Here is a 20089-nt window from a genome sequence, read left to right as displayed (position 1 = left end):
CAAATATTCCATGTGACTGAGAAAGAGCATAGCAGGGAGAAACAACACCAGGCTCTCTGCCTGCTATGTATTGTTTGGACCAATACAATTCTGACTCCTATTCTTTATCATCCTTTCCCTCTTTGATCTCTTTATTGTCAAAAACCCTGAAGACTATGTGAAATGGGCTCTACTGGACAGGTTGAAGCTGAGAAACCAGTTTCCTTAGCAACTGTCGCCATACCAAAGGCTGGCAAGTCTTCTTGTCTCATTTTTCATTTCATTGTCTGTGGTCCCTGAAAGAAGGTCAGATGCTCTGTGTTAAGTTCACACTGCAGTTTTGCTGGTGGTACCTTCTGTCTCAGAGCTGGGGATAGCCGACACTATGCAAGTCACCGACTGCTTTTGTTGATTTCAATTAGAAATGAGCACATACACACAGTCACATTTTTCCATTACTTCTCAAAGAATCACAGAATATTCATTTTATCTGCGAAGAGTTCAGAAAAAGTATAAGGGCAAAGGACAGCATAGGCCACACATATATTTGCCGGTCATTGGTCTTTAATGAGAGTTATTCTGATTTCAAGGGCGTATCAGAATATTATTGGTAACAGCAAACAGCACCCTGACTTTTTAAATTCACATTAGTCTTCCACTAATATGATTCCTCTTCTAAAATTATATGCAGCGCCTACAGTTGAAGTTTATGGTTGATTTCAAGTTTCTAAATTCAATGCAACAATATTTATTGCATCTCAGATTCACTAAGAACTGTAGGGGATAAGCAGATGTGGTAAGATGGTCTGTGGCCTCAAGGAGTTTCAAATTTAGTAGTGGGAATAAGACAGCGTAATTATGACAAGGAAGAAAGTGATAAATGATGCACTGTAGTAGTTATCCACCTTGACTGAATATTGGAATAACCTGGGAGTTATGAAAACATTCCAGCCGGGGGTCCTCCCCAGAGGCTCTGATTTAATTGGTCTGGGCTGCACCTGGGGGACTGGGATTTCAGAAAAGCTTTCCGGTGCTTCAAATGCACAGTTAAGGTTAAGAACCACTGGCAAAGAGAATCCAAGAGATGCCTAAGAGACACTTTGGTTTCCTTGGGATAAGACAAGGCTTACTTTCAGGCAGTATGTGAGAACAGGAAAAGTGGGCATGATTCCAGTAGGCAGAGGAATGTGGGAGTGAAAGGTGGTGTTTGTGGAGGAGGAAAAGCAGGAGAGGCAAGAAGTGTGAAACTGGGGGGTGGATATTTAGAAAACCGTGAGCTTGACCTACATGTAAACTGGAGGGAAGAGGCAGAGTGAGAACTACTGAGGTGGGGTAAGGTGTGAAAAATGCTGAGCTGGAGGCGGGACCTGGTTCAAGTTTGGTTTTCCTGTTTCAGCCTTGGAGCTCTTTATGGATTTGAGTCTACTTTGGGAGGAATCAAACAGAAGACAAGAAGAGAACTTATTATGGGAGAAAAGGATGAGTTCAACATCTGACAAAATTGCCATATTATAGATTTAGGAGGAAACTTGGCAATAATTTGGTTAAGCTCCTTTGTTTTCCAGTGAAGGAGGCCCTAAAGGAACTGACCTGCAAGGGTGACATGACTAGTTAGTGGACTGTTGTGATTCCAAGGTCAGTGGGGCGTCCAGTGGAGATGTCTACCAGGCAGTTTACAAGCGGGTCTGAAGCTGAGGACAGAGGTCAGGGATAGAGACACAATTCTGAGAATAATTTTCAATGAGGTAATTAAGACTTGAGGGCATGGAGGAATGCAGAAAGAAAAGGGAGAGTGTCATTTAGATGAAAAGAGGAGATTATGAAACTAATAAGAGAGGCATAGAATAGTACCAGAGAAAGAGGAGAATCAGAAAAATTCAGTGGTACAGAAGTCAAGAAAGAGTGGTTCACAGAGGAGAGGTCTACATGCAAAATGCTGCAGAGAGGATCCAAGCAGCAGGGCTGAGAAGAGACCTCAGGTGTGGCTTGTCTGTCACCTGTACCTTCTTGTAGCCAGTGTGCTGTTTGAAGAGTGGCCGGCGGGTCATGAATGAATGGCCTCTGAATAAGTTACTTCAAGCTCTCCTCGCGAGCTGGAGAGTTTTCCAATTCTCGCTTTTAGTAATTTCTCGTTATTAAAACACAAAATGATTGCAGTGAAAAACAGACTAATTTGCCTTCTGAGGAGGAAAAAGCCTCCAATTCTAAAATTTTGAGTAAGACCAATTAAAAAGAAAAAGACATTCCCTACTATGACCCTGAAAAAGTAAAATAAATAGCTTAAAAATAAGATCATAATTAGTTATCTTTCCACCGTTTATGTCTAAGTCATTTAGAAATGAATGACAGTGGATAGTGGGGTGGGAACTTACGTGCATCATATTTGATATACAGATCAGGAGAGAGAAGATGAGTGAGAGGTTGTGGATGGAGAAAAGACAGACTCTGGATTTTTCCCTTTGGGGAGTGCGAGCGGCATGCTTCAAGCTATTTAGTGGTTCTGCTTAGCAGTAAGAATACCCGAAGGCGGCATGCCTCCAAAACCCCCTTGGTGGCCCAGAAAAAGAGAGTTAATGAACAGGGACAGACGCTACCAACAAAAGAAGAAATGCTTTATTTATTATTCACTCATCTCCAGGGTCCCTGTGCTATTCAAAATTAATATGCTTTCTAGAATAATGGCTTGTTTTGACATAGCTGTGCTTATCCAAGCACGTGCAGCATTTTTCTGAGGGCCAGGAGGGAGCCATGTAATGGAGCACCTCCCACGCACTCTTCCAATCCATAGAGGTCATCTAGTACCACCTCCCACCCCAAGGTAGGAATTACCTCTCAGCTTTCCTGACAGGGGCTGCTTTATCTTGCATGTTTCTAGTGAGGGGGAGTTCACTACCTAATAAGGCAACCCATTCCATTTTTAAGTGATTTTAGAACCTTTAGGAAGTTTTTCCATGTGTGAAATTTTTTCTTTCTGTAGCATCCAGCTTGCACCTACCTGGCCCTAGTTCTAATCTCTTTTAGATTCCATCAAGCTCTTTATTAACGATTGAATTTGTATTCTACTAATGGAGTCCTCATTTTCATTTACCTTATGAAGTGAAAAAATCATAGCTTATGTACTTATATGAAAATTCTTACGTATAATGTCCAGGTCCATTTGGGGCCCTCCATCCCTTTAAGAAGTCCTTGAAGTCAACACAACATTGATAACTTCATTTGCTCATTAATCTTAGCAGAGTCTAGGCTACCCTTAGTAGTTTTCCTGACTCGAATGATCTATTATGTGTCTTTGACAAATGTGTTTCTGTGCAGGAACTTTTGTTCCTGTGTGCTGGGCCTACTGAGTGGAGCCAGTCTATGGGGTGAACGCAAAGATACCACTTTTCTTAGTGATGATCTTGGGCGATGTCTGAACTATCAAAAAATGTAACAGTCATCACTTATAGAACAAATCTTAGAACTCTTTTTTTCATTGTCCTGTTAGCGAAGGGACCATGCTAAGTATTTTTTCAAGATAGCAAAACACTATAGGAGGCCCCAGTGAATATTTGGTAAATTCCTGCTGAATTGACTTGAATGGAATCTGCTTCAATAGGTTTTTCTCTCTTTTCCCTGAACTTACATTTTCCTGTGGGGATATGAGTGAGGTTCTTCTCCATAAAACAACAGAGACATCTTTTGATAATTTCTACTTCTGTGAAGTGTATTTGGATTCTGTAGCACTTCTTTGCAAGACTTGATCAAGGATTCTGTTAGATGTTATTTGAAAACTTTTTTTTTTTTTTCAAATTGATAATACAAAAGAGAGAAAAGTTAGAATAATGAACTCATCTACAGACAAGTTGGATCAGGAATCTATGTTAGCATGCTCCACAGGCCAGCCGAAATTCCTACAGTTCTATATCTCAAATATCCAAAATGCTTACCTTTTTTCATCTGGGCTCTTCACAGTCTTCAGATATCTGGATGACTATTTTCAGTCACAGTTATTCATCAGAGAATTAACATTATTTTTGTCCATAATGACTAAGAGAAATGCAAATAAGTTGCAAATGATTTTTTTCCCATAGTTATTCAGGATATTTTTTCCTGAGTCCTCTTACATAAGTTTAAATATAGTGAGACTTGAGATGAGACCAAATTTAAATTAGACGTTGCTCTCTTCGTTCTAACAAATGCCCTTATATCCAGCTCTATTATTTTCAGCCTGTCAGGCAGTCCGTGCTAGTGTCACTTGGCTGGTGTGGATTATTCATGAGTTGCATATGTGTTTCTGGATACCAGATGCATTTGTAAGTCCCTCTCTGTCTGTTCTCGGCAGCCAGTCTGTCAATCTACTTAACGATTGTTCCTCTTGGCCTTTTTAGTAGGCATTTATGTACATTAATGGTAGAAGTTTTATGTACAAATAAAATTTGACATGGTTTTCAAGTGTTGGGTTGGCATTTAGTGGATACTTTAATGCTTCCTCTAAATTAGAGGGCTGTTAATTTTACTGGAAGGCCAATCCTTGAAAACAAAGCCAATAGCAAAGCACCTCTCCTTTAACCCTTCTGTTGAGGTACAACTTTTTCTACCACTTAATGAAAGGACAGTTCAGTAGATGACAGGCTCTAGATGCTAGGGTATTGGAGGGGCTGTGTAGAAGGAAAGTATGAAAAGAATGAAAGGTCGGTTAAACAGAAGATGTGTGGAACCTATAATTGTGTAAGAGAGGAGAGGAAGGTTTGGAAAGCAGAGATCTAAAGGTTTTAGATAAATTTTAAAAAATTACCTTTTCTCTCTCTCTCTCTCTCTCTCTCTCTCTCTCTCTCTGTCAAATTTTGTGAAGGGAACTCCTTGCCTATAGTGGGGTGTGACATGTTGTAGAATCTGGTTGTTCCTGAGTCTCCCCTCATAGATATGGATGAGTTTTGGGGAGAGCCAAAGACTTTTTTTCAAGGCCTATTTCTAGTGGCACTTTTTCCACAAATAGTTCAAGTCTTCTGAAACTCTGTGGCCCTCCCAGGGCATTCAGCACCTAATTTTGCCTTAGACCATTCTCCTCATTATTCTTTAAATCTCTTGCTGAACTGTGTGCTCCTTGAGAGTGGGGCTGACCTTGCATCATCTTTGTGTCTGTCTCCTGCTGCACTTAATGCAAAGAAGGCGCTCTCCAAATGCTTGAGTTGAGATAGAAAGACTGGAATTGAAAGAGTGAGAGAGAAAGCAGGAAAAGCCTCTTACATTTTCTAGAGCTGGAGATCCACTCCAGAGGCCACCCCAGGGAAGAAACTGGCCCTGTGTCATGAGGTGTGGAAGCTGCCGTTTTGGTGGAGGGGATGGCTGTGAAACCCTGCTAAGCATTTTCAAGCTGATGTCTTTTCAGAATCCTCAATTCTCTTGGGCACAGCTAGACTCTGAGAAAGAGGTTGACTCTGTTGGGTCATTAGCAAACATTTAACCTCAAAGTGCTGAGGATAGGGAGGCAGAAGGCCTGGAGGATGAGGCCAGCTCAGGGTACCAGGAAAATAGGTCAGAATTCTGAGTGGCATCTTGTGTGTTTGAGGACTGACACCATTCTCTAAGTAAAGTCTCCCAGATTCAGTGGGTGACGTTATCTCTCCTTTATTTCCCTTTTTCAACCACACTGATCTGTGGAGTCCTCCAATAGAGGGGTTTCATCTCATTCATCCCTGGGCTTAGCTTGGTGCCTGATACCAGATGTGAGCTGAGTGAGTGAATCCACCAATCCTTGTTACGAGGCTTGTTCCCATGTGCCTGCCTCCAATTTGATGTTTCTCTCCTGTCATTACACAGTTGACTTTTCAAAGACAGTCCTTAGTTTTGAATTCCAACAGTACTTGGCAAAATAATTAGTTTTCCTAAAAGAACAATGATACATTTTAAATTAAACTATTGTCATAAATGTTTTAATTTTTATATGCTAATTAAAAATGTTTTAATTTTTATATGCTAATTAATTTTTATTAATGTTTTTATAAATAATTGTTTTATTTAATTTTATTCTATAATTTGATACTTATAACATGCTATTAAAAATGATAGTTTAAAAATAAGTGGAATACCCATGAACCTCTACCTAATCCAAGACCTATAATGTTACGAAAACTTTCATCTTGTTGTGTATTTTTCTCCTACTCCAAACCCTGCTTCTCTCCTAACATTCATGTTTCCCTGTTCATTGCATTTAATCTAAAATACAATTTTATCTCAATGTATATATACTTAAGCAATGTACTGCTTAGTTGCATTTGTTTTTAAGTTCTGTTAAAAAATCCTATCATCTTGTTTGTATGTTTCTGGAACTTGTTTTCTTTGCTTAAAATGATGTTTCCAACATGTATTCATGTTGCTGCATGTAATTGTAGTTTATTAATTTTCACAGCTACGTAATATTCTGTAATGTGAAAATACTACAATTGTTTTTTGATTTTTTAAATTTCCTGTTGACAGACATTTGGCTTGTTCATTTTTTAACTATTATATTTTGCTGGTTGGCATCAAGAACGCGTGTAAACATTTATTTGGGGTATATACACTGCAAGTGTTCTACTTGCCAAACCATTTTGCCAAACTGTTTTCCAAAGTGAATTACCAATTTATTCTCCCACCAGTCATCTATGGACATCCTCATTTGTCTGCTTTCTCTATAGCCCTTACTTAGTATTGTCAGACTTAGCTTTTTTTTCCCCCCTTAAACAATGTAATGGATATAAGATGATATATGACTTTCCATTTCTCTGCTTTATAGTGGGGATGGGGCTCAGAGAAGGTTTTGTAATATGTGCTTGTTGAACTGAGTTTATCAGAAACACCATAGAACTTAGGGCAACAGACTCTTAGAGCTAGATAGGATTTTATGGAATGGATTATCTGAGAGAGCCAAGAATCAGAGGGTAGGAGTCTCTCTCTCTCTCTCTCTCTCTCTCCATATACATACATATATTTATATCATAAGGATATGTTTGTGTGTTATGAAGAACATACTGACATGTTAATATTATCACAGTCCCCATGCCCAGGAGGAACAGGAAAGGAAAGGAAAAGATGAAAGCTGTGCAAGCTGTGCAAGATTTGTTCTCCTGGAAGCAGTGGTGAAAGCAACCACTCTGCTAAAGGGATTGTGGGCTGTGGGGATCATCACCAGCGGGAAAGCATTATGTAAGAGAATGTGTGTGCACGTGTGTGCATGTGCTCATGTATGAGGAACAAATATCTGTGAAGGAAAAGTATAGACAAGAGAATTTTCTTTTTTTTTTTTTTTTGTAATAACAGATTTTGGAAGCTAGAGAACTGAAGAGGAAAGAAGATTCTAGTAATATTGTTATGACCTGTGCATTTTTCAAGGCTCACGAAGAAATAAAACAAAGGATTTGAGTCATCACTAAAGTCCTGTTGGAGAACTAGACATCTTTATTCTATTTAACTTGACACAACTTTATGATGGAACCAAATGGAATTCATACAATTTTAGTACGTATATTCACATATATCCTAGAACTATTTACGTATATCTTAAAAATACTAACTCTGAACATAGTAGTTGGAAAAATATCAAATGTTATTAAGATGATCAATACCAGTTATTTCACTTATTATAATACAGGATAAGAAACAAATACTGCATGAACAAAATATGATAGAGATTTGCTTTTTCAACTATAAATATTTCCTCATGCCCAATAGTCCTCTTTCAAAAGATTTTTAAAAAATATACTATCCACTGAACACTTGATGTTTGTAAACTAATAAAAGGCAAGTAAGTAGAACTATTCTCCTACTGAATCTTCATCTTAGCTTTTGGTTTCAGGTACAATAAAATCATTTCAATCTATTTTAACTTGTGTGCAATTTTGGAATTCTGTTATACTATGTGAACAAGAACCTATTTGTATTTAGCTGACATTTCCATTGTCAAATCTGCTCATCAAAGCCAAGCTGTAACAGCATTTCTTAATAGTTCTCTCAGGGAACTACATATCTATTTGTTTACTTATTTAATGTGACATTTCTTTCAGAAGCTACTTTTTCCATTCCTGTCTGTAATATGAAATATTTCTCTTGCACACTGAGTAATAAATAAAAAAGAAAGTAAATGAAATGTATTCCTTGGATATTTTAGCCACTGCATTACACTTAAAATGTGTCTCTTTTAACCTATAATGGATGTTTAAAAATATGCTCCGAGTTTCTCGGGTCCTCCCACTTGGAATCCCTTGTGAAGCGTCATCTTAGATAAGGCTGCATGTGCTCTCAGGGTGACCTCTTCTGTTGTGAGATCTTTGTTTTCATTTATACAATGTCAGACACTAGAACATAGAGAATCCTATACCCGGCTGGGTTTCTGACCTCCACATTATCCTAGAGTACCCGGGCTTTAGAAACCATTTTGCAGTGACAATCCCCTTGTTTCTTTTCACATACACCCTCTCTCCTGCCGTCCCTTCTGACAATCTGTCAGACAGTCACTGATTTTTCTTCCCTGGCAAGGCACTGTTACCAGTAATTGCAGAAACCATTAATAAAGTGGGTGGGAGGAGGCGAGGGGGAGAGGGAAGCGAGACACAAAGGGAGTAAGTATTGTACATAGCCCACGGGCTTTTCCCTCCCACACATATGATTCTCTGTTGTTTCCCGCCTCACGTGGGAAAATGTCCTGCTGAAAATACACCTTAAAGGCAGCTCTGCCTCAAAGATATCACATATGCATATTAATAACGCACACTTTGTACTGCCTAGAGTTGTTATTAACGAAGCAACTGAAATATACCAGCAACTTTCTTGTCTCCTTCTGTGTGCTGCAGAGGAGCCCTAAGTGCGGGCTTGGTGGCTTCTGCCACAAGAAGAGAGATGAAAGAGGCATGGTGAGTAATTCTTTATGACAGAAACAGAGAGGGAAAGAAGCTTCGCTGGATGAAATCAGTCCATCTTCTAGGAAGACCATAGCTTTAGGAAGAGCTTCAGCACAGGAAATGGTCACAGATGTCAGTAAAAGAATAAGCACAGGAGAAGGGAGGATCTGGAAAGGAAAGCCAGAGGCAGACAAGAAGCTATCTGAGAGAGGGTCTTTTTCTGAAGACGTAAGAGGATTCCTTGAACCCTGAGATGAGTTTTCCTGTCTTGCCTGCTGTTCTCCCATTTTCCTACAGGACTTTACAGCTTGCTTATTTGAGAATGGATCACCTCTGTTAGCTGGGCCAAATGTAAGCTGGAATTTCTCAGAACAATATGGTTTACTCTATCAAGTTCCTACTCCCTGGGGCCCATTGCTCTGCTTCAGAACAGCTGATGCTTTGGGGCTTGGCAATGAGCAGCACTGGCTTTCCTTTTATTATTAGACCAGCCCAAGATGCAGGTATGGTCTCTCTCAAAGTCTAGTTAGCTCATTACGTTAGAACGTGATGCTAATGAGACCAAAGTAAATGCTTTCAACATCTCATGTTTTAACTCTGCGTAAAAGAAAATTTCTTTCATGCTCACAGAATTTAGTTATAAAGATAAATAGTATGAACTGCCCAAGATAAAGCCATCATTATCACTGGGAAACCAGACAGGGCTCAAGCTATTCCTGTGTTTCTTAACACCCATTCTTTCCATTCTGGGAGGAATGGCCCTCATGACCTATCACAGCTCACTTCAGCAGTCTTCTAACATTTTCAGTGTTTTTAGTTTCTTCTCACCTAGTCATCTTACACGTCACGATCAGGTGTAACTTTACTCATGTCACTTTACTCAATGGCTCTGAAATTAAAACCCAATTCCTTTGTATTTAAAGCTTTCTGAGTTTGATCCCAGCCTCTTCTAATTTTAACTCCTAATTTACCTTATCGCTCTGCATTGCAGTCAAATTGGATAATCCATTAGCCTCAGATTGTTTCCATGTTTTCTTACCTCTGCATCTGTTCTGATGTTACATCTGGCTGGAACACTCTTTCCCCAATTTGGTCTCTCAACATTCTTTTATTTCAAGGCACTGTTCAAATATTACCAGTTCCATGAAAATTTTTCTATTTTCACAAATGAGGAAAAAAACTATCCTCTGAGTGTCTCTTTGTACCTCTTTAGGAGCATGTATGTTTTTTTTTCTTTCATATAATCATTTATTCCTTCAATAAATATTAAGTGAACACCTAAAAGTGCTAAACATTGTGGTACATGGGAGATTAAATATGTACATATGTAACCTTCTTGTATCAGCTAAGTTTTGCTAGCTGCTCTAACAAACCCCCAACTTTTAGAGATTTAACATGACAGTCCAATGTGGTATTACTGGTAGGAGGTTATTCTTTACATGTTGATTCAATATCATTCTCCTTTAGTACTATCTAGCTATTTTATCCATTAGTTATCTATTGCTGCATAACACATTAGCCCAAAACTTACTTGCTTAAAAAAACCCCCAGTTATTATTTTACAATTTCCGTGGGTCAAGGATACAGGAGAGGTTTATCGGGGTGGTTTATCATGAGGTTATAGTCAAGCTGTTGGCTGGGGCTGTGGTCACCTGAATGCTTGACTGGGACTGACAGATCCACTTCCAAGATAACTTACTCACAACACCTCATCACACGGGCCTGTCCATTGAGTGTCCTCGTGGCACAGCAGCTGGCTTCCCTGGAGTGAGAGACCCAAGAGAAAGCAAGATGGAGTCTGTCTTTTATGATCTACGCTTGTAAGTCAGACTCTGTCATTATTTCTGCATTTTATGTGTTAGAAGGGAGTCATTAATTCCAACTACACTCAAGGGGGTGGGGATTAAGTTCCAACTTACCAGGGAAGAGTATCCAACAATCTGTGGACTTATTGTTAAAGTCACCACAGCATGGGTCCCATGCTCCTTCCATTTTGTGGGGTACCACCATCATCCTGGGCCTAGATTCTTTAGCTCCCAGCAGGTGGAAGATGAAAGCTTGGAAAAGGCACAGCAGCTTCTTAAAACACTGATCTGAAAGTGACACATGTGTTATCCATTCTCATTTCAGTGGAGAGTATCACATGGCCACCTGTGGATTCAAGCAGTGGCTAGAAAATGTAGTCTTTGGCTGGGGTAGCCATTTCTCAGTGAAATCCCTCTGAACGCCATCTCCCCCCACCCCAAATGTTATCTTCTTCAGGGCAGGAACTATTATCCTTCTCTGTATGCCCCATTATACAAATAGCACAGGCCTTGTGCAGAAGAGGTGCTCTTTAAATATTCCATGAGTGAATGAATACATGAATGATGGGACGGTAGCAATATTTTTCTGTGTATTTCAAAAGATAAACCTGGGCTTGCTTTTTAACTAGAATACACATCAAATATGTTACTCAAATACTATTTAAAACTCAGTTGTGGCATATGTGTCTATGTTCAGATCTACCTAGGCATTATGGTTCTCTTGCAATTTCTTATGAATTATTTATCTTCCCCCCTCTGAACTTTCTTCAAATGGCACATTGCAAAGGACTAGTTCTTTACTAAAGAATATTATATATAAAGGCAAGAATGTTCAAAGCTTCTCTGCATCACTACACAAACAATTCAAGTTAGATGCTGCCAAATGTTAAAGTGATGAGATCACAGGGTAGCAGAGATAAGAAATGCATTGTCATAGCAAGCAGAAGACCTCAGTTAAAATGACTGTACTTCAACTTAAAAGGTAGTTCTAAGAGCTTAAATATGCACAAAGCAATGACTAATTTTATAAAGACATCATTTAAATACAAGAGGATCTCTTTAAACTTTTCTGAGTGAGTATAATTTGGAAACAATATAATGTGGGAAAATGCCAAACGAGAGCATTATGTTTATGAAGAACCATAATGTTTAATAAGAACAATAATTTATATTCATTGTTAAATATTTATTACGTTTTGTTGAAGTATAATTACTTACAACATTATATTAGTTTCTGGTGTACAACATAGTGATTCAATATTTATATACCTTATGAAGCGATCACCACAATAAGCCTAGTTACCATACAAAGTTATGACAGTATTATTGACCATCTTCTCTATACTGTTTGTTACTTCCCATGACTTATTTATTTTACAACTGGAAGTCTGTGGTCCTTGACCCCCTTTACCTTTTTTGCCCATTCTCCCATTCTTCCTCCCTTTGGCAACCACCAATTTGTGCTCTGTATCTATGTATCTATGAGTCTGTTTCTATTTTGTTTTGTTTTTCAGATTCCACATAGAAGTGAAATCATATGGTATATGTTTTTCTCTGTGTGACTTATTTCACTTAACATTATACCCTCCTGGTCCATCTATGTTGTTGCGAATGGCAAGATTTCCTTCCTTTTTATGACTGAGTAATATTCCATTATATATATACCGAGGGTGCCAAAAAATGTATACACATTTTAAGAAAGGAAAAAACTGTATTCAAATTGTGATACTCAATATATACCAATAACAAAAGATGAACACAAGTCGTGTGTATACATTTTCTGGCTCCCCTGGTATGTGTGTATATACAAATTCTGACAATTAAGTTCATGAACTCATCCTAGAAAAATGTGCTATATAACTCATTGCTGAATATATCACTACGGTCACCTGTGAAATACTCCCCTTGGGAAGCTATGTACCGATGCCAGTGCCTAGTCCACCCTTCAAAGCAATTTTGGAACTCTTTCTGGAATGGCCATTAGAGCTGTCATCGTATTACCCTTGATGTCCTGAATGTCATTAAAATGTCTTCCTTTCAGTATTTCCTTTATCTTCGGGTAAAGAAAGAAGTCATTGGGGGCCAGATCAGATGAGCAGAGAGGGTGTTCCAATACAGTTATTTGTTACTGGCTAAAAACTCCCTCACAGACAGTGCCGTGTGAGCTGGTGCATTGTCATGATGCAAGAGCCATGAGTGTTGGTGAAAAGTTCAGGTTGTCTAACTTTTTCATGCAGCCTTTTCAGCACTTCCAAATAGTAAACTTGGTTAGCTGTTTGTTCAGTTGGTACAAATTCATAATGAATAATCCCTCTGATACCAAAAAAAGGTTAGCAAGATCGTTGCAACAACTTCATGAACTTAATTGTCAGACCTTCGTGTGTGTGTGTGTGTGTGTGTGTGTGTGTACCACACACACTCTTTATGTTTTTTTATTGTAGAAAAAATGTTATTGTTTGGGGATTATAATGGTGATGCATATTTAGTATACAAAAATTAAAAGATGCAGAAAACATAAGAATCAGAAAATAATCCTACCACCCAGAGTAATTTAAAAAACATTTTTACTGTATATCTGTATCGATATATTCTTTCCAGTCATATGTATATTAAACAAAATTGAGATGCTTATGTATTTCATTTAGTATATTGACTTCTTATATCATCTCAAATATTTTCCCATGCTTTTAATATTCTTCAAAACATTATTTCTAGTTACTGCATAATATTCTATAATTGAGATATATCACAAATTTATCAAATTATTTCTATAATATTTGATATCTTGCTTGTTTCCCTATTTTTGGTATAAAAAATAATGTTGTAACCAGCATTGTATAAACAGTATCTGTCACATAGTAAGTGCTCAATAAGTGTTGATGAATAAATTAAAAGATACAAATCTTTATGCATATTTCTGATTATTGATACTATAGTCCTAAAAATGAATGACCTGGAAATTCATTAAACTTTGTTTTCAGTATTTGGAATAAACTTGGCTTCTAATACCTGTCGTATAGACCATTTCATGTGATATAGGAGTAATAGTTTGCAAAACATATGTGAGAGAGCTGAAAGGGTCCCTTGTGTAACCTCTTATAAATCAGTGGCATCTAGGTGTCTTCACTGACTGCCCCATACTAAAGCATTTCATGTCTAAAGGGCTTCATGTTTGATGACACCTTCTTATACCATTAGCTCAGTTTGGTCTACACAACCGCCCTGTAAGGGCTGTAGGCCAATTTTATTTTCCCTGTTTTACAGCAGAGGAAAGTAGACTCAGTTTGTGACATTAAAGTTCAACCCAAGGATCTGAAGCCTCATCTGGCCTATTGGTTTCCACAATAACATGTGCAAAAGACCCAAGATTCTCTGTCATTGGCTCCTGCTTCTGAAGACATCCCTTCAAAGATAAATTTGAGCAGCATGGAAGGCTGATCTTTTTAGGTGTACTCGTGTGGCCAATTTCCTATTATTAGGAGTCTCAAGAAACTTTAGTTATTATTTTTAACACAGTAAGGTTTTTTGGGGGTCAATAGGAGCTGTAATGTTCATCCTAAAACCCTTTGGGAAATGGTTGTGATACCTGCTAGCTTTTTTTGTACTTTTAGGATGAGAGAGAGGAGTGGAGGATGAGGCAGACAATTAAAAGAGTCCTTTTAAAGATTTGTTTTAATAGAAAATGGAGAAAAATTTTACAAAACTGTTATGAAGGCAGATTAGCAGAATGAGGTCTCTAATGTTTTAAGAAATGTACTTGTAATGCAGGGTCTATGGTCCCTCTCCCGGTGGGTGGACACAGGATATGGGGAGGCCAAAGAGGAACACCAACAGAGCCATAGATCGGGGAGCTCATACCACTATATTCTTGATGGTGGCTGGTCGAGACACAAAAGCAAACATCTGCCAGTACCCCAACGAGGGGTCTTCCTGCATCCCAGTCTTGCTGGCGGTTGGGCAAGACACAGGAAGTAGAATCCACATGACGCGCAATCCACCATCTGGGCTTGCTAACCCTACATACTAGCCACAATCCGCAGTCCGCTTCTCTGTCAACCAACCAACCCCGCTTGCTAGCCGCATTCCTCTATCCATTTCTCTGCTAACCAACCAACCAATCCCCTAGCGTAGCCACTGCAGTTATATCAGTGGCTAATTGGCTAACTGGTTACAGCTGATGGCCACGCAGCCACAGCGGATGGCCATCTACTATCTGAGCCAGTACCTTTCCACGTGAGGCCAAGAGCCTGGAAACTGCTTTCTGGGACTCTGTCCCCACAGTACCTTTCTTCTGCCAGCCACATGTAAAGCTCCGGGGAGGCTTGCAACCAACTCAGAGATTCACTTGAATGAGTAATGGGTCACTCTTGGAGTTCACCCTTAATAACACACAATTGAATGCTCAGGTTACACTTCAAAGATGTCGAGTGAGTATGTGAATTAGAATAAATTATTTAAAATTTAGGTGTCTCAACCCCAGCTGTGCATTGGATACATCTGGGAAGGTTAAAATATACCGATGTCTGGACCCTACCCTTGACAATTAAAATCAGAATCTCTTGGGGTAGGAGTAAGCGTCAATAGTTTGTAAAACTGCCAAGCTCCCAGGTGATTTAAATGTGCAGCTAGGGTCGAGGCCTACTTATTTAAATGTTATGAGCAGCTTTCCATGGAGAAGACGTGAGTTGATGAGAGGATTCAACAGGTGAACAGATGGGAAGTGAGTGGATGAGAGCAGCTCTCGAAAAGTTTTCCTGTGTTATTGGAGACTATGGAGTTTAAATGTTTTAAAGTTTAAATATTAAAAAAATATATATATAAAGACTTAGGATCTGGGTTTCAGCACCGATGTGGTAGCCTAGTGCTGCCTCCAGGAGGCGAGTAACAAATGGGTGGGTCTGCAATCAAAGGGCAGTCTTTTCTATCAAGAAGAAGTTTCCAGACCCTCTATTGAAGATGTGTAGGAGACTCTGGGAAAGGAACACAGGCTGCCAAACTGCTAACCTCCTTAACTAGGTTTTGGTAGTCTACTGGACTATTCCCCTTGAGTTGCCATTATTATTCTCCACTACAAAAAGCATTTTGTTGATTAAAATTATAATACAATGAGTTTATCAAGGTAGCAGAAAGGACTGAAATCTACTCTTAAAACAATTAAGGGTTGTAAAGGCAAATATTTCCAAGCTAGACCCCAAGAGCAACATTTGAAGTAATTGACAATTAAAATTCTCAAAAATTTCATGAAATAACATCTCAAGGAAGTTTAGATTGCAGCCTCATCACCCGTAAGCCCAGTGCTATGATGTGCGGACAGAGCCAGGGGAGCAGTTTCCAGACTCTCAGCCTCACGTGGAAAGATGCTGGATCGGTTAGTAGATGGCCATCAGCTGTGACTAGTTGGCCATCAGCTGTTACCAGTTAGCCATTAGCCACTGGTCTAACTGCTATGGCTACGCTAGGGGGTTGGATTGTTGGCAGAGAAGCGGCTGGCAGGTTGCGGATGTGTGGCTCCTGCTTCCTGTATCTCCAACCCAGCTGCCAGCAAGCATATAGTGGTTTGACTCCCCTATCCATGGCTCCGTTGGTGTTCCTTTTTGGCCTCACCATATCCTGCATTCTTATATGGGGAGCGGGACCAGAGATCCCGCATTACATACGAACAAAGACTTCTTGGGCTCAGGGAAGAACATAGACTCTAACACTTTTCATATCTGGAAGGGCAGTGTCACACGGGGTGGCATGCATCTTTTGGAGCAAATATTAATATAAGACCTGGTCTTATTTTTGGGGAAACATGGTACCACTCTTTTCTCTATACCCTCCTCCTGACCCGTACTGGCCTTAGGTTGGTGTAAAAGTAATTGCGGTTTAAAAGGTTCAAAATAATTGCAAAAACCACAATTACTTTTGCACCAACCTAATACTTTACTTATTGGAAACACCAAACATTATTTTCAACCAGGACATTATTTTTCTTAAATATCATTTCTCTTGCTTCTAGAGACATTGCGTACACATGTATTAATGAGACTGTTGTGTGATGTCATTGTGGACCTTGCACACGTTGGATGATTTGTTTAGTTTTCAAGACATCCAGAACCTAAAAAATGGCAGTGATCTGAGCACTTAGCATTTACCAGTGTGGCAGGAGATAGCTGAAGTGCAAGGATGAAAAGCCAATTTATGGTTAAGTGGCTTATTTTAGCATCTTTTGACCTCATCCTCTCACCATTTTGAGGCACCACATTTAATGTCATTTTAGTTGCTGTAAAAAAGGGGGAAAAAATCATTAACTCTTCTTTCACAGTTTCATTATGGTGATCCCTTTGCCAAGAAACAGCTCCACCACCCTTTTATTTATCCACCATTGCCCAAAACTTAAATTTTCTTCTCTCTCTCTCTCTCTCTCTCTCTCTCTCTCACACACACACACAACACAGTAAACACACACACACACACACACACACACAAACCAAATCAAGGTGGCTGATGCAGAAACCATCTACTTTCAGCACCTGCCAAAGGGTGGAGCTGCTGAACCACAGACGCCTGGTGGTACTGCTTTTTCTCTCCCATCCATGCTGCATTTATCTGAGATTTAGGCAGACCCACCCTTTATCACTTTTCTTTATTTAGTATTGGGTTCCTAGCCTTTTCTTTCCTAGTAATTCTACCCTGATTATAAATGGGATATAAATTCCTTCACACTTCACCTCTGTGATATCAGATCTGACTGGGGACAGGTGCTCAAGGACACAGCCCTCAAACAGCCTGTCTTGATGAGACGTGTGCGTAAAATGTAAAGAGATGAGTGACGAGGGAAGATGATAACACAGAAAATGTGTTTCTTAGGGAAGGACTGTTAACTTTAACAAGTTTGGTTTTAAAACTCTGTGCAGGACAGCTATTTAATAGTTCCAGTATAAGACTGGTGGAGAAAATAAAGATGCCAGGAAATTTAGCCGGAATTTCCCGGATTTGAAGGAAAGCAGTAAATTAGGCCCAGCCTTTCTCAGTTTTTCTATTCACTCAGCATAACAATGTAGTTACACATTTTTTAAAAGCTATTATCACACCTAGTTGATATTTAATCTGAATTTTAACAATTAGAAGCGTATTCAAGATCTTCATTAGAGCTATAAAAAAATTAAAGCAAGGCTACTGTTTGTAACTGTGACAAAGCCATTTATGCACTTTATCATTTCACTTTAGAAAAGAGAGATTTTATGTTTTTTAAAAAGTGTCAACATGCACTTAAATCAGAAGCAACTGGTGTCACCATTAGGTGGCACACTGCAGCCACCAATCATTTAGGGTGGGTTGGAAGCAAGCTGATGCACTAAGAGAGACATTTCTGGCCCTTTCCTTGACCTTTCTAAGATTGCAGAAGACAGTGCATGTGGAAACCAGCAGCAGGAGTTTTTCTGAGTCTCTGACACTCTCTGTTTTAACATTTGGTCTTTAGCTGCATCGACTGTTCCTTTAGATTCTCCTTGCCCCTTGTGGTGTCCGAGCCAGTGCACCCTGCTGCGTTAGCTCTTTCAAAGGCAGGATTTTTCATTGGCAGCTACACTGTGCATGTCAAAACCTGCACTCCATTTGGACCGAAGTCTCTATTTTTTGGTATTTGCTAAATTTGCTGTCAACACAAGTAATCTAATCTGTGTTTTGTAACAATTGCTATTCTGGAATCCCAGCCCTGCTTTCCAATGTTGGGCAAAAGTAGAAAAGAATTGTTAAAAAATGAAATCATGGTAATTACTAGGACTCTCAGCATCTGCTAATGTAACATTTTTCCTTTAATCATGTCTTATAATGTGTAACCTTTACTTTCCCGGGGTCACACTGGCCAGAGGGACAAATGCCAAAGTGCAGTTAACAGTAATGAGGGTGGCGAAAATCATCTTTGGTTCCAGGTTCTCCACCAGTAGTATTTCAGGGCCCAAGTCCCCAAATTGCCTGCTCTCCCCCTGGCAGTTTCTGGCTACACAGGCTCTTCTCCTTGGGGGCCATAAAGATCTCTTTTTACCAGGCACTCATTACTCCAAGTTCTAGCTCAAAGAAGAGACTTTTCAGCTGCCCACAATGACCCTGTCACTCCCATCATTGCTTTCTTATCTGTCACTCCTCCTACCGAAGGTACTCTTGCTGGGCTGCGTGGGGCTGACCTTGGACTTCCAGGGTTTTTATAGTGCTCTCCCTCTAAGAACATGGAATACATTTCCCTGAGGCTGGATGGGAGCAGATTTAAGTGGCAGCACCAATTATCAATCCAAAAGTGTTTCCTCCCCCAGCAGGCAAGCCATACTCCAGAATGAAGTCTAGGCCCCTTGAGTCACGATGTCGTCTTCCTCTCACCATCTGCCTAAGTTCAAATCATGGCCATTCCACCTCCTAGCAGTATGATTTTGGTTCAGTTACTTAGCCTCTCTCTGCCTCAGTTTCCTCATAGGTAACATGGGGTTAATCACAGGATCAAATTCGTACAGTTGTGGTTAAATGATTCAATGCATGTGATAGGCTTAGAAGAGTGCTTGGCACACAGTAAGCACACACTCAATGTCAGCTGCTATTATTAGAAGGGTTTGATCTTTATATTTCAGGGACTGACCACTAGTCTCTATTTTTCCAAAGGGCCAGCTGAGAATTATGCTTAGGATGTCTGAAGTTTTGATGCAGTATACCAGAATTCTATAGGAATGTGGGGAGCTTTAAGTTGGAATCTCTATCCTCTTATTTCTTACTCATGAAAGTTCCTTGAAATAACCACGTCAAAAAACTACTGATAGTAAAATTGCTGTTGACCTTGTGCCAAGACTGGAAAATAAGAACAAAATCCTCAGAGTTTGCTTTGTATTTGTGAGTCTAATTAGACATTCATTTATTTATGTTTTAGTCAGCAGTCTCCCTTTCTCCTTCCAAAGAGGACCCCGAATTTCCTTTGAAATAAACCACTTTCCCTCCATTTTAGCAGTAGGATTAAATTTACCCCTTGTTCCAGAGTAGTCCCTGATTGGCCATCAGATTACCCACCCCATCTCCTCTGGCCACTGTGATCGGTTCAGTGAAGGACCTTTAAACCAATCAGGACTAAAGAGACTTGAGGAGACATTTGCTGGGGTTTCTGGGAAAGAAAAATGAAATACTTCTTCCCAAATGCTGTAGGAGGAGAGCTTCTTTCTTCCTCTGGATGATAAGATGTGAGGATGTGAGATTTGGAAACTGGCAACTTCAAGAGGAAGTGAGCACCAGGGAGAGACAGAGAGAACTTGGCCTTGGGCAATATCTTTCCATCTGCTGGATCGAACTTCACCACAGCTTCATCTGGCTTTTTCAGCTACAACTCAACAAAGTTGTTTTATTAAATCAATCTGAGTTGAGATTTTGCTCACTTGCATGGTAAAAGGTCTGTCCCTACTGAAACTGCATCGCAGTTAAAACATTCCTATG

Source organism: Rhinolophus sinicus, linkage group LG09 (assembly GCF_036562045.2).
Source record: "Rhinolophus sinicus isolate RSC01 linkage group LG09, ASM3656204v1, whole genome shotgun sequence".
Taxonomy (NCBI): Eukaryota; Metazoa; Chordata; class Mammalia; order Chiroptera; family Rhinolophidae; genus Rhinolophus; species Rhinolophus sinicus.
Note: the sequence above shows the minus strand (reverse complement) of the source record.